Source organism: Paramisgurnus dabryanus, chromosome 2, assembly GCF_030506205.2.
Source record: "Paramisgurnus dabryanus chromosome 2, PD_genome_1.1, whole genome shotgun sequence".
Classification (NCBI taxonomy): domain Eukaryota; kingdom Metazoa; phylum Chordata; class Actinopteri; order Cypriniformes; family Cobitidae; genus Paramisgurnus; species Paramisgurnus dabryanus.
Window position 1 is genome coordinate 38,866,624 of NC_133338.1, and position 15,656 is coordinate 38,882,279.

Consider the following 15,656-nt stretch of genomic DNA (forward strand, 5'->3'; position numbering starts at 1 on the left):
AACCCCTCTCACCCCACAGAGCCCTGCAGCCCATGTAAAGAAACACTGGGAAGAATGAGAGGCATCGGAGAGATACACCCTTAGGATTCTGTGCATTCGGTCAATAAATTACTTTCACTTCTTTTCAAATTAAAACAGCAAATTTAAGTCTGGACTCATGCAATTGTTATCCTCTGCACTTTCTTTCAGTTCAGAAAACATTAATTTAACATAGCCTAGAGGAACACAATTTCAAGGATCTCCGTCTCGCCACAGTCAACACACTCTTATGCCCTTCTAGAATCACTGAGTCAAACTCGATGATTAAACCCGTTATTACCAGATTATTAAACAAAACCCTCTGTGTATATATACGCTTTGAGTTAACATGATTTAACATTTAGTATGCATACTGTGTAGATTATACATCAATGGGCAAGCTAATTAGGATGCCAAACTGTAGATCTAAATATCTGTTGAGTATGTGTAAACCACCAGTACAGTAATGAGACAGCCCTTTATGGAGATGCAATAAGTATGTAAGTGAGTGCATTTTAATTATCCAGAAATGCCATAACCAGTGGTCTGGGGTTTTACCATTTCTGAGAAAAAATTAAAATGAACTATAACTAAACTATATACTGTGAAATTCCCTGTTCTAACGACAAGCCAAAGCAACAATGCAACATGTAATGTTGTTCATGTATATGTGGCAAGAGAGAGACAGCTTTATTATTGCTTTAAACAAGGCAAAAAGTGTGTTTGGCAATTAAGTGTCATCCATGCTAAATGTTTGGTTTGAAAATTAAGCTTGAATGTTGACAATTTAAAAACAATTAGGGGCGGTTTCCCGGACAGGGATTAGACTAGTCCTAGACTTAAACACTTTTAAGAGCTCTCCAAACTGAAAACAACTTGCACTTACATACCCTAAAATACACCAGTGCCCTTTTTTTACCTCAAAATGCACACAGGTAATGTTTTTAGTAGGGCATGTTTGTTAAAACTAGTTATATTTCCTAATTATACTAAGGCCTAGTCTTGGATTAAGCTAATCCTGGTCCGGGAAACCGCCCCTTACTGATTTAGTAGTGTTGATTATTCTTAAAGGGATAGTTCATCCAAAAGGAAAATTCTGTCATCATTTACTCACCCTCATGTTTTTCAAAAACCTGTATACGTTTCTTTCAGCTGTTAAAGACCAAAAATTATATTCGATAAATGATGGTAACCACACAGTATCTACCCACTGACTTTTATAGTAAACACCGACTTTCATAGTACAAACACATACTATGGAAATCAATGGGTACCGTCAACTGTGCGGTTACCATAATTAATCAAAATATATTTTGTATTCAAAAAAATAAAGAAACTCAAACAGGTTTAGGTCAAAATGAGGGTGAGTAAAAGATGACAGAACTTTTAAGGTGAAATACTCCTTTAACCGACTTCAAAATACTGTAATGTATTAAATACTACAGCGAAAAAGTTTCTTTGAAAACTGTAATGAGTTTAGGATTTGAACTCAGCTGTAGTTTATTTAAGAATACAAATCAAGAAATGCCTCTTTTCAAAAGATTTCAATGACTGTGACTAAAAAACAAACTGTTTGCAGGAATCTGACAAAGCAGGAAACATCACAATGTAAACCAGCCATAATAAACAAGGCTCAACAGGGGACAATAGAATTGTGATGGTGTTATTCAAAAGGAATAATGAATAAAGAAAATTATAGGCTCAAGAAAGGACAACAGAAACGTGAGGGTGCTATTCAAATGAAATAATGAATAAACTAAATAATAGATGTCTAAACAAACTGCCTGCATTTTTGCCACCTCAGTTAAATTATCTTAGCTGAACTTGACAACAAATTCAAACTGTTTTCAACTATTTCTTTATCTTAACATACAGCATGGTTTTAAGATTTGAGCAGCCAGGATCAGTGGGTATTAACTTTCACCTTAGTGCTGAATAAAATACAAGTTGCCACTTAAGTAGTCTACAACTGAAATCACACATTAATGCAAACTCAGTGAGACACCAACCATTCTACACAGCAGGAACTTGACTTTATCACCAGAAGGTTGATCTGGCAACTGCACAATGTTGTTCATAGTGATTTGAACATTGATGATTTCTTGTGCATCAATACAATGAATGTACTTTTTGTTGTTGAAATACAATTAACGTTTTTGTAGTGACGTGCCTTAAAAAAATTTTACTCCGCATACACACTGGCTGCATTACAGTATGGTATGGCAACAGCTAAGACAACCTGGGCCATAAATGGGTTTGTCTTACTGTACCATCGCCAGGATAGTTATCACTCTGGGGGCATATTACAGAAAATTTTACAAAAATTTTTGTAAAAAATGTTGGGTTAAAATTAACTTGTTTTGCAGTGTTTTGAGTGTGAGATGCTGTGATTACTAATATAAGCTGCATCTGGTGCGTTTGCAGGAGGACTCATGACTGGGAGATTTACATGGTACATTCCTTTAGATTAACACTGTGTAGAAGCAGATATTTATTCAAATTAGATGTATTTCCTTCCTTACAGGAAATATCCCTGCCACATGTATTGCATTTGGCAATACTACAGTCTTTTTCCTCACAAAGTTTAACCAAATTCGCACAAATTTCTATAAATTGTTTTTCATGTCATTTTATGTATTGGTTTCTCATAGTTTTTTCCTATTTTTAAATCATTGTCGCTTGGGGTTGAGGTTAAATTTGAGGTTTGGGTTAGGATGTACTTTTATTTATTGGTTTCTACATGTTTTTCTTCCGCTTTTCTTCCGATTTAAAACGTACTTGTTTTAAGTTTTGAGTTTTAAAGGGATAGTTGGGCCAAAAATGATATTAAACCCATGATTTACTCACCCCCAAAGCTTTCAGAGTTGCATATGTCTATCGTTTTTCAGACAAACACATTTTCGGATATTTTAGAAAATGTTTTAGATCTTTCAGTTGATTAAAATGTAATGTTACGGGGTCCACGACCTTCAAGTCCAAAAAAAGTGCGTCCATCCTTCACAAAATAAATCCAAATGGCTACAGGATGATAAACAAAGGTCTTTTGAGGGTAATCCGCGCGGTGTTGTTGTAGAAATATCCATATTTAAAACTTTATTAACGAAAATAAATACCTTCCGGTAGCACCGCCATCTTAGACTCCTCTGTATTCAGGAGAAAGTATTACACCATTGAATGAGCACATAACTCCAGTTTTAGAGCACCTTCACTGGCTTCCGATTAGATACCGTATCCAGTTCAAGATTTTACTTTTCACTTACAAGGCCCTTCACGATCTAGCACCTTCATATCTGAGCGACCTTCTTCATGTGTACGTACCTTCTCGAACCCTCAGGTCCTCTGCTTCGGTGACTCTCGTTGTACCATCTGTGCGCTTGACTACAATGGGAGGTAGAGCTTTTAGTTATACTGCTCCAAAAATTTGGAATACTTTACCTCAAGATATACGAAACAGTTCTAGTCTCTCAATTTTTAAGTCACGTCTTAAGACCTACTTTTTTAGACTAGCTTATCATGATTGATTTAGTATTATTAGGTATTGGTTTTATGTATTTATTGTGTTGTTGTTTTTTATTGCTTAACTATGTATTTTATTGTTGTAAGGTGTCCTTGAGTGTCTTGAAAGGCGCCCACAAATAAAATGAATTATTATTATTATTATTATTATTATTAGTGTAGTGTACGCACTTTTCTTAGTGACATATGACAAATTCGGAGGGCGGGGGCACAGAGCAGCAGCAGAGTAACCTCTGTAGGCTGCGTAAGCTCTCATCCTGAATGGAGACGCAACTAAGATGGCGGCGCTACCGGAAGGTAGTTATTTACGTTAATAAAGTTTTAAATATGGATATTTCTACAACAACACCGCACGGATTACCCGTAACATTTCATTTAATCAACTGAAAGATCTAAAACATTTTCTAAAATATCCGAAAATGTGTTTGTCTGAAAAACGATGGACATATGCAACTCGGACAGCTTGGGGGTGAGTAAATCATGGGTTTAATATCATTTTTGGCCCAACTATCCTTTTAACTCTATTCCTACTTGTTGATGTTCCTGGTTCCTGACTGGCAATTTGCAGGATTCTGTCTTAAAAATGCAATGCCCAAGTTTCAAATAGCTTTTCCGCATGATCAGAGAATAAGAGTCTCTAACACAAAGTCTTGTGAAATCTAAAAATGACAAATCATGCATTAATTTTCAATAAAACTTCAATGTTAATTCATGAGATAATAAGAGCTATATGGCCTAGCTTGTCAGTGAACTACGGCTGCGTGTAGTGAATGGTGCTTCATCTGAAAGCAGGTGATTGCAATTTATTACTAATCACAGAACCGGCTTAACCGATGAGATGCACATGAAAATTTTATACAATTAATTGTTCAACCCTACATACTACTTTTGAAAAATAAGCAGGGATTCTTAATAAATAAATGCTTTGATATGCCTCATTTTAATCTCAACAGATAACTTTGAATAATAAAAGACAAACAAGTGTAATTTCATGTTACCTGTAAAGGCTGGTATCAGAACCTTCAAGTTCCATTGTTTAGCTTCTCCTGGGCGAAATTATCCATCACTTATCCATTTCAACACAATATGTGGAAAAAGAGCCAGAACTGTGACTTAAGTGGGCATCATTTCTCAGAAATAAAAACATTTAAAAAAGACAAATGTCTGTAACTGTAAGACAGACCACAATATGTGACCCTGTCTGTAAACTCAAGGCTAAAGTCTCAATCTAAACATTAGAAGCATCAGTTTGATTTCGATCACTGACTTCAATCTTACGTGATGAAACTTAGTCAAGATTAAAGATACCAACAATGTATTTTCACAGAATGTTCACATTATGTTAAGTAGGATGACTATAAAAATTACTTTAGCTAGGTTTTTACAGACTGGGTCACACAATTTATCTGATTTTCAGCACACATAAGTTACATGTTTTTATTATTACTGCATCAGTTGGGCCATTTTAATAACGGACAAAATACACATCCAACATTCTATTTTGAGCTTGATTTTGATTTACTTATTACTGATATAGCCTAATGCAATGTGTAAGTGTCTGGTAGTATATCAACTAACTACAATATCAACGTTTACAACAAACAATTATTTATTTAAAACATACAGATTTTCTCAATCATATTAGGTTACTACTGGCTTTTATTTAAGTTTTAAAGTTAACACCATTTTAGGATTTTTTTTGTCAAGTTAGCGTGCTTCTGTAGTAACCCATCCATCTGTAGTTAAGATAAGATATACAGTACTGTACTGCACTTAGAAAATGTTATTCTGTAATAGATTTTGTCTTAAATGAAGTCCTAACTGAAATTGCCATGGTAACCAAACAGATAAGATAAGATTTTCTAGTTACAATCTATCTGTAATAAACCTTCATGTCTGCAGTGGATCACAGACCATACAATCTAGACCTTACAAACCTCATTAATACAGTCTTTTCACACCCCTGTTGCCTGGCAAGCAGTATCAGTAAAATCAAGGACTAGCTGGTGAATAATGGCTTTTAGGCCATTAAAAATGGTGAGCATGGCTAATTCTCTTATTTCTCCAATGACCAGCAGAAACATGTGCCTTCTTACTTACAATATACTGTATATTGCACATTCTCTGAACGTTATGTGAACTATACATTGCATTTTAGGCAACTTTTAGATTCTGTACATACATACTGAGATGTATTACAGTATATACGTGCTACCTTGCTGGCAGGTACAGATATCTATTTCTTTAAACCATCAGTTGTTAAAGGTTAATGCTCCCACATATTGTCTAACTAACAACACACTAATTGGCCATTTAGGGGTTTGCTTTTATCTCCAGAGCATTTCTTTTATCTCAAGAGGAGTTCAAATGGCTTCATACAGCGGGAACCACTATTTGACCTGACATATACTAAATAGAGCATGTACATATTTGCTTTTCATGATAGAGGTAATGACTAAAATTACTTTGTGTTACTGATTCATAGGAGACCAGGGGAGCATCTACTCCTATCTGTATGTGAGCCAGATCTCCCAAAGCATTAGCTTAGTATCTCAATTCATTGTGTTTTTAGGCACGGATGGTATATTTTCGAGGATTTTTAAAATATGTGTTAGCTTTAATAAAATAGTGTTGAAATTAATGAAGGTGGTGCCAATCCTTGTTTAACAAATGTGAAATGAGGCGTTTCATAATGAGCTTTTATAAACAGAGGCACATCTCATCACGGCCCTCTTAAACTCTATTCAGTTTGGTTTCACTCTTTGCTGTTTTTGGCCAGGGCCAGCCCATCCTGCAGGCGTTACAGGCGGTCAACTGGGGCCCCCCTTTTCAAGGGGGTACAAGTCCGCAACACAACGTTAGTACGTGTATTACAGTATACTCATGGACATGCCGAGTCAACAGCAACTATTACATGCACAGAGACCTCATTATTTAACAAAAAAAGTGGTATGTTATTTAACAAAATCAGTGGTACGTGGCCAGCATGCATGACTCAAGGCACAGTTTGCGGAACTGTCAATGTTTAATCCTTGCCAATTTAATTTGAAGGAAAATGCAAGTGTTGTGTGAGAAGTGTTGTCAGTCAAACTGACTATTTTATGTGACGTCAAAACTTGACCAAAAAATCCTAAAAATGATGTTGACTTTAAAACTTAAATGAAAGCCAGTGGTATTTACCACATTATAATAGCCCTCCTAAAGATTGGCATTGCATTTTTTAACAACACAATGAAAAATGCAGTTTTTCTTGTTGGTTTAAAACAGTGGTTCTTAACGTTATTCCTCGAGGCCCACTGCCCTGCACATTTTGTATGTCTCCCTTATTTAACACACCTGATTCAAATCATCAGCTCATTAGAAGAGATCTCAATGAACTGAACTGAGTCTGCCAGATAAAAGAGACATACAAAACATGCAGGGCAGTGGGCCTCCAGGAATAACGTTAAGAACCACTGGTTTAAAACACCTGAATGAAACAACTCTCGTTAGTTGAGTGATCTTTCAATCTCTGTCATCTCTTATCATTAAAAGAAAAAACAACAACAACGTCAATGTAACATCAAAACCCAACATCAAATCAATTTAGAAGCAAAATCATGCAAACGAAAAAAAAAAGTAAAATATAGCTCCAAGAAGTCACGCCCAACAACAGCAAAAAAAGAGGTGATTTCATGATTTTTGTCCATTATGACGTAGGGTGTTGACGTCAGTCTAAAGTTGGGTGTTGACGTCAGTCTAAAGGTGGGTTTTGACGTCAGTCTGAAGGTGGGTGTTGACGTCAGTCTGAAGGTGGGTGTTGACGTCAGTCTGAAGGTGGGTGTTGACGTCAGTCTGAAGGTGGGTGTTGACGTCAGTCTGAAGGTGGGTGTTGACGTCAGTCTGAAGTTGGGTGTTGACGTCAGTCTGAAGGTGCGTTTTGACGTCAGTCTGAAGGTGCGTTTTGACGTCAGTCTGAAGGTGCGTTTTGACGTCAGTCTGAAGGTGCGTTTTGACGTCAGTCTGAAGTTGGGTGTTGACGTCAGTCTGAAGGTGCGTTTTGACGTCAGTCTGAAGGTGCGTTTTGACGTCAGTCTGAAGGTGCGTTTTGACGTCAGTCTGAAGGTGCGTTTTGACGTCAGTCTGAAGGTGCGTTTTGACGTCAGTCTGAAGGTGCGTTTTGGACGTCAGTCTGAAGGTGCGTTTTGACGTCAGTCTGAAGGTGCGTTTTGACGTCAGTCTGAAGGTGCGTTTTGACGTCAGGCCAGGGTTGCTTTTTGACGTCAGGCCAACATTGATGTCATTGCTACATAGGGTTTTGACATCAGTTTGATAATGGGTTTTGATGCATGATGTTGAGTTTTGAAGTAAATATGATTTTGGGTTATGACGTCAGTCCAACGTTGGGTTTTTGTCATGAGTCAAGTATTTAGAAGGACAAAATAATTTAGTTTCTAGCACTTACAAGTCAATTGTCAAGACCAAAAACTTAAGTGAAACTTTGAACTGTTGGTGGCGCTAGGGGGTTTGAGAGAGAAACTCCAAATTTGGTGTGATAGCTATTTGACTGTGTTCTAGCTGTGTCCCAAATCTCATAATTTCCTTGTTGTGTAATGGTAAATGGGCACCCTGTGGTGCTTGACCTCTAATAATAATAACAATAACAATAATAATAATAATAATAATAATAATAGATATTTAAATTGTCATTTCATATTCCTAATATTTATTTATTTTTATATTACATATAGTGAAATTCTAATAGCTGAACATCTTAACTCTTTCCCCGCCATTGACGAGATATCTCGTCAATTAAGAGAAAACGCTTCCCCGCCAATGACGAGATTTTCCGTCTTTCCGCAATACCGCTATTATCCACCAGGTGGCGCCCTTCCGCAACTTTTTAAACCCGGAAGTATTGCCCTATGACAAGCGGCTGCATGTCCGTGTCTGTTTTAAAGATCGCTCTGAATATGATCTCTATGAAAAGTCCGTCATAAAAATGGAATTATCTCTGCTTTTTGCTCAAAATATGGTGTTTTTGCAAAAACCTACCCATATTCAAAAGCTGATTGCAAAAGAACCACTAAAGGTAGGATGAAACGGTTTTTTTTGTTTGAAAGCAGAGGGTCTGTTCTTTCATTTGGTATATTGTATGTTTATATATTTAAAGAAGAACATTTTCTGGAAGGCATTAAACTTTGGTGAAAATCATGAAAAACGCTGGCGCTGGCTGGCAACTTTTTTTTTAAATGCTGGCGGTGAAAGAGTTAAAAATGCATGTTAAGGCCAAAATTAATTACTGACAAAATGCTCAGTAACAGTTGTTAAGTGCAGGCAATTCCAAATTGTGGTGCTGTAGAGATCAAAGAGAGTCTGAAATGTTTTTGCTACCACACCAGCAGTGTAGTGCTAAGTTGAGGATCAAAGCAATTTCAAAAAGAGCACTTAAAAGAGAGAGAATGTTTCTCTAATGAAGACCGTAATAAACATTGCATCATGTTGGTGATGTTGGTTCCATGACCCAGGGCCCTTGAATAGAGGCAATGTTGATTTTTCCTAATTATAATGTAATGGGTCATTTCTGGACAAAAACACATACACCAGAAACAAAGGTATTGAAATATTAAACCATTACTGAAAGCTCAGCTTTAAATAGATCACGAGTTGTGTTCCCAGTGTATCTAATCCATCTGTATGTGTTACAGAGAATCTTGCAATATATGGACTTTACATTAATGAACTCTGAAACTGGGACTTAGATCTGATTACAGCAATTCAAACGACAAAAATGGTATAGCTTTTGCTGTCCATGACAGATCTACTTCAGTGAAGAGAGAGAAACCCATAATCTAGCAAATTAACCCCTGGAACGGGGTGGGAGGAATTTGCGGCTATCAGCAGCTGTAGGCTGTTACTCTAAACAACTTGAGGAGTAATCACAGACATCAGATGATCAGTCAGCAGAGCCAAAGTCTTACTAAAAACAAATACCAGTCAGAGTGTATAATGGCGACGGGCTGGAGATGATCAATGAAAACTGCTCAAGAAAGCAAGACACGGGGGAAGAATTAAAATAATGGCCATACCTAGCACAAGACAACAGGTACAATAAGACAGCATGCATTAAATTCACACATATACTTACATTTATACAAAGACACATGCACACACACACACACACAATCACACATATTTTTATTCAGACATTTCACCTGATTCTGAAACCCTGACTATCAAGCCATTTTGATAGATATGAGTTCTTTTAACCCCTAGAGACGAAAACGGAGGTGACAGGTTCAAAAGTTTGCCATCACTATCAGACATGCATTGTGCTTGTCAGTTTGGTAACTTCTGACTATGGGTGAGGTGAAATTGAAAATATGGAAATATGAGAACAGGAGCTGACAAAAACAGGCGCTGCTTCAATGTATCAATTTAAAAGATGTAGAAACAGGTGTAGGGGAATGCATTGAGGGTGTATGAAAAGTATATATTAAGACAAATATTCCATTAAACTCTGTTATTTTTATGTAATACACATTATTGCTGACCAATTACACTGAACGTGTGTTAGGGGATTTAAACAATTGCTCAGTTGATGAAAGAGAAATACTGTTAAGAGAGATTAATTGTACATTAAAAAGAAAAGCTAATATGTTAGACTAACTCATTAATGGTAATGAGAAATATTTGTTTTTGAGTTGTTATCTGTTTCGAATTATATTATTAATGTGCATGTAAATTTGAGAGATAAGAACAAAGGAATCAATCAAAATCATTATAGTGCTTATTTTCATATTAGTTTATCTGATGCGTATTTGATGCTGTAATTACAGATAATCCTCAGTTATCAGAATCTTTAGATCAGTACAATAAACGTAAACAATCTTCTCTGTATATCTACAGAGAGATTAATTTATTTTTACTCAAGTTAAATATAAAATAAATATTTAATACTTTTTATAATTTGTCTTTTGCCTTAGCACATTATTCAGACCGTAGAGTTACTAACACCGTGCTGTGTGTAGATTTTAGCGGCATCTAGTGGTGAGGTTTCAAACCGCAACCAACAACTCAGTCCACTGTTCACCCCTCCCTTTCGAAACGCATGTTATTGTCTGAGACAACATAGTGATGAAACACTCTCTGTAGAGCAGTTTGTCCCAGGTTTTAACTCTTTCACCGCCAGCGTTTTTAAAAAAAGTTGCCAGCCAGCGCCAGCATTTTTCATGATTTTCACCAAAGTTTAATGCCTTCCAAAAAATTTTCTTCTTTAAATATATAAACATACAATATACCAAATGAAAGAACAGACCCTCTGCTTTCAAAAAAAAAAAAAAAAACGTTTCATCCTACCTTCAGTGGTTCTTTTGCAATCAGCTTTTGAATATGAGTAGGTTTCTGCAAAAACACCACATTTTGAGCAAAAAGCAGAGATAATTCAATTTTTGTGACGGACTTTTCATAGAGATCCCATTCAGAGCGATCTTTAAAACAGACACGGGCATGCAGCCGCTTGCCATAGGGCAATACTTCCGGTTTTAAAAAGTCCACCTGGTGGATAATAGCGGTATTGCGGAAAGACAGAAAATCTCATCATTGGCGGGGAAGCGTTTTCTTTTAATTGACGAGATATCTCGTCAATGGCGGGGAAAGAGTTAAGCTCACCCAAGCATAGACTGTTTCATCAGATGCACGTGCGGTGATGTGATTGCGCGTCTGAGCGGAACTTAACTTCCTGTTTGTTTAATGGTTTGACTAGTTGCTAAACTGAACTCTGAAACAAACACCTCGTCGAAAAGAACAAATGTTTTGGTTTCCTGAAGACAATAGAAGACGGTGACCATGGATTAAAGCTATTTGATGGGAGGTTTGGCAGCCGATCTCTAGTTAAGATTGTATACTTTATATAGTACACATTTTACACAGTAACATTAGCTAGGTGTAGTTTTTAGTTTTTGATATGCTTTATTTTGCTTGTTACCAGAAATAAACTACTCTAAGGGGCGGTTCACATTTCACGTCTAAAACCGTGCAAAAAAATGCGACCGTCGGTTGGTTCTTGTCACATGACCTGCGGTGCGCTTGCGGCATTCTAAAAAAAGTTAAAATGTTTATAACTCGATGTGGTGCGTCTGGAAAAAAATGAGTGAGTCGCACTGCATGCAGGTCGCGACTGCGTCGCTTCTATTGTGAGCGCGCATACCACGGGGCTACATTTGAAATAACAAACGTAAGTGCGCAAAAGACGCAAAATGTGAATCACCCCGAAAACATACAATAGAAACATTTAGAGCCAGATTTACTAACAGCCTGCACCAGTGCAAATGCAAAATATAAACACACAGTAAAAAATTTGCACTGAAAAGGCGTGGACACAGTTGTTTCTGATCTTTTGCATATGCATTTGTAGGAGTCTCCCTTTCAAACACTAAATTTATGAGAGAATAGTATTTAAAAGAATCACGCAACACAATTACAAAGGTTTGTGCTCATCGGTTTAAGACAAAAAAGGGCTTAAAACCGTATGCTAACTTGTGCTGCTTTAGGTTGTGTTGGTCATTATGGAAATGAGATTTGTGCGTCTGAGTTCTTTAACGTGCGTCTTTGTTTGTCACCCACAGATTTTTCTTTTATTTTGTTTTTATGCTTATTTGCCCTGTTTAGTAAATCTTGCCCAAAGGTACATGAATGCTCAAGTGATCAGCTGTAATTATTGTTGATTGAAATACACAAAAATTTGATTTTCATTTGGAGTGACCTCTTAAATCCATAAGTACCCCACAAAATGTGAAATTATTTTGTTATTTTACTGAACACTGTTACTGTACTAAACTGTGTCTGCTATGTCTACAGAAAAAAAAAAACTGGAAAGAGAGAAGTGTACGGTTCCATTTTGCTCCTATTTTTGTATTAGTTATAACATTCTGGTCTTCATCAAGCCCTGCATTGTGTCTGCATAAGCCCTGCATAATGTCAATTTCCACCACTGGCAATGTTAATTATAGCTCCTGTCCCTAAATAATTGACGATTCAAAGAGCCAAGCATGACTCTGTCCTTCTGTGAGCAGTTGTGTCTCTCCTAAGGTAAGAATAAAACAACCTAACCATACCCTTGACAAAAACCGCAAAGCAATTTGAGTGTGTCTTGCTTTTATTGAGTTGAGTTGGTCTTATGGAATCTTATGGTGTTTTATTGTTGCATTTACAAAACAATCCTATTTTTTCATTTGTTAGCAAAAATATGTTTATGCAAATCAACTAAACAACACAGCTAGGAATTCCTCAGTTTTTATTTGCTTAGTATGCTGTTCTTCTCTTACATTTATCTATATATATATATATATATATATGAAGAATACAAGACTGCAAGCAAATAGGTTATAATTTTACATAGCTCCCGTAGGCCTTACCAACAGCTATACTTTACAGTGCTCTAACCTCCTTCAAAAAGGGTGGAGGGGTGTGGGGTCTACAAAAATCAAACCACTACTCAGCAAACAAATCCTGCTCTAATAAAGAGCCACCTCAATTTGCACATGATTATTTAAAGCAATGTGGCAGAAACAATTTAGTGTAGGTTCAGGGGTTATTTAAGCTTGTCAAAGACATTTGCAGAGGGAGGGAAGCATCACTCAAGGGCTCGCACCCTGGTTCATGTGTTCATGCAGAGGTAGCGGAGCATTTAACAGCCTGCTGTTTTCCTCTTTATGCAGGTTCCTCTAGCTCAGCTTCAAACAAACACCCCTGCCATAGCCGGCTTTGAAACCCTGCCCCAAGGGCTCTGTCGATGCGTTGATCTGCTCTCAGGTTACTATTATAGCGCAATGTGCCAGAACATGTATTTTCAATATGTTCAATTGTCTGAGATACACAGGGCATGCAGTTCAGAAGAGAGTCCTGCTGCAGGATGTTACTGTGTGTGGATACAAAGGTAGGCTACATTTATGATGCATGAAATAGCATTTTTAATGATCATTCAACAGAGTGGGTTTGGAAGCCATTTTTAACATGAGCTAGATAAGTGATGCCAGACTCTATGCAATGTGACAAAATAGCTTTTTTAAGAAGTTACTGTTATACAAAAATTCTTGGGGCTTTATAATATATGTTTTATGTAGAAAATTAAAAAAATGTACAGGGAGTCTTAATGTTATTAATTGTGCCATTGTATGTTTTCAAGATCACAATCCTTCGAAGCTATAGGAGCTGAGATCAATTATTATGCATTGTGGTGTTTGCAAGATCTACATAAGATTGACCTTTTAGTTGCAGGAAATTGCCATTTCAAGCTCTCAGAAAGCTTTGTGATTTCAACTGACCTTGGCATATGCATCTCAACACTGTGTAGCCAACAATGCAATCAGTGATAAATTGTGAGCCATGATAACAGGGAGCATTGGAGGCTGGGCTGCTTGTCCCTGAGAGAAAACATGATTATGTTCCCTAATGGCCAACTGTAAAGAGGAATGACCTTTGATGGAACTTAACTATTTAAAAAATATTGGGAGATATTTCGCTATGTCAAATATGATAACAACAATAACAATTAGCATCAATGTTTGATCTAATATCATGACATGAGTGTATCAAAAGTCTATCAGGTGACAAAAAAATTTAATGATAAAGCCAGCATTTTAGAAGTAGTAAATAATGAATATTTACAGGCCAAGATTTTACCAAAGACACAGGAAGTTCCAAACCAGAAAATCCTTTAAAGCCCTTTCTAGCTTCTAAATCATTCTTCATGACTCAACATTTATAAAGTCCCCTTATGGAAGAATAGATAAGAAAAAACTCTGCCCGAAAAGAACATCAAAGCTCATATCATGTTTACTAAAAACACCTGGATGAGCCCCAAGAACTTCTGGATAACATTAACTTAACTTTCTGGTAAATGTCTTCTTTTATGGGTCAATACTCTAACTCTTTCACCACCATTGACAAGTTATCTTGTCAATTAAGAGAAAACACTTCCGTGCCAATGACGAGTATTTCCGGCTTTCCGTAACACCGCTATTATACACCAGATGGCACACTTCCTCAACTTATAAAATTCGGAAGTATCGCCCTAGGGAAAGCAGCTGCATGTCCGTGTATGTTTTGAGGATCGCTCTGAATCTGATCTCTAACAAAAGTCCTTCACAAAAAATTGAATTATCTCAGCTTTTTGCTAAAAGTTTTGTGTTTTTGAAGAAACCTACTCATATTTGACAGGTGATAAAAAGAGAACTCATAAAGGTAGGATAAAAAGTTTTTTTTCAGAGGGTCCGTTTATTTGATATATTGTATGTTTATATATTTAAGGAAGAACATTTCCTGGAAGCCATTAAACTTTTGTGAAAATCATGAAAAATGCAGACGCTGGCGGGCAACTTAAAAAAAAAAAAAAACGATGGCGACGAAAAGAGCTACTGTTAAAATGTCATATCTACTTACAGCGAAAAGACGCTTGTGCTGATTTAGGATCTGCACGACTGTCCTTATTGATGGATTCATGATTTCTGCCATAGACCAGACAATTTAAAAACAAAATGTCTGGCCGTCTGTGCATAAGCTGAAGTTAAGAGTAATTGCAGGACAATAATCAAGAAGACATAATCAAGTTGACATCTGAATGGCTGCAAGTTTTGAAGTGGTCCAGTCAAACACTTGAAATCCACAGAGAGTATGTGGCAGGACCTGAAAAGAGCAGTTCACGCATGAACGACTACCAGTCTGTCAGACTTCTGCAAAAAAGAGCCATGATTTGAAACTACAAAATATAAAAACTATATCAAACTATAAGTTGGGTTTCACTGCACATATCACCCCATTAAAAATTAATAACAAACTTAAATTTTGTATGAAGATTTTAAACTATCTATCTTTACAAAAACAAAAAACAATAAGAGAATAAGCTAAATTTCACTGCACTGTAATAATTATTAGCTGGTACATTTACATAAATCATGTACACAATGCATTGTTAATCAGTATGTTAAGTTGCTGTTTATTTTGTTTAGATGGATAATAATCATTTTGTAATCCTTGACTGAATTCCACCAGTGTAGTTTAATGAAGTTGTTCATGTTTTTTTAATAATCACAGAAAAGTGACATTAGGACATAACACACAAACAGGAACGTAACATTAACACA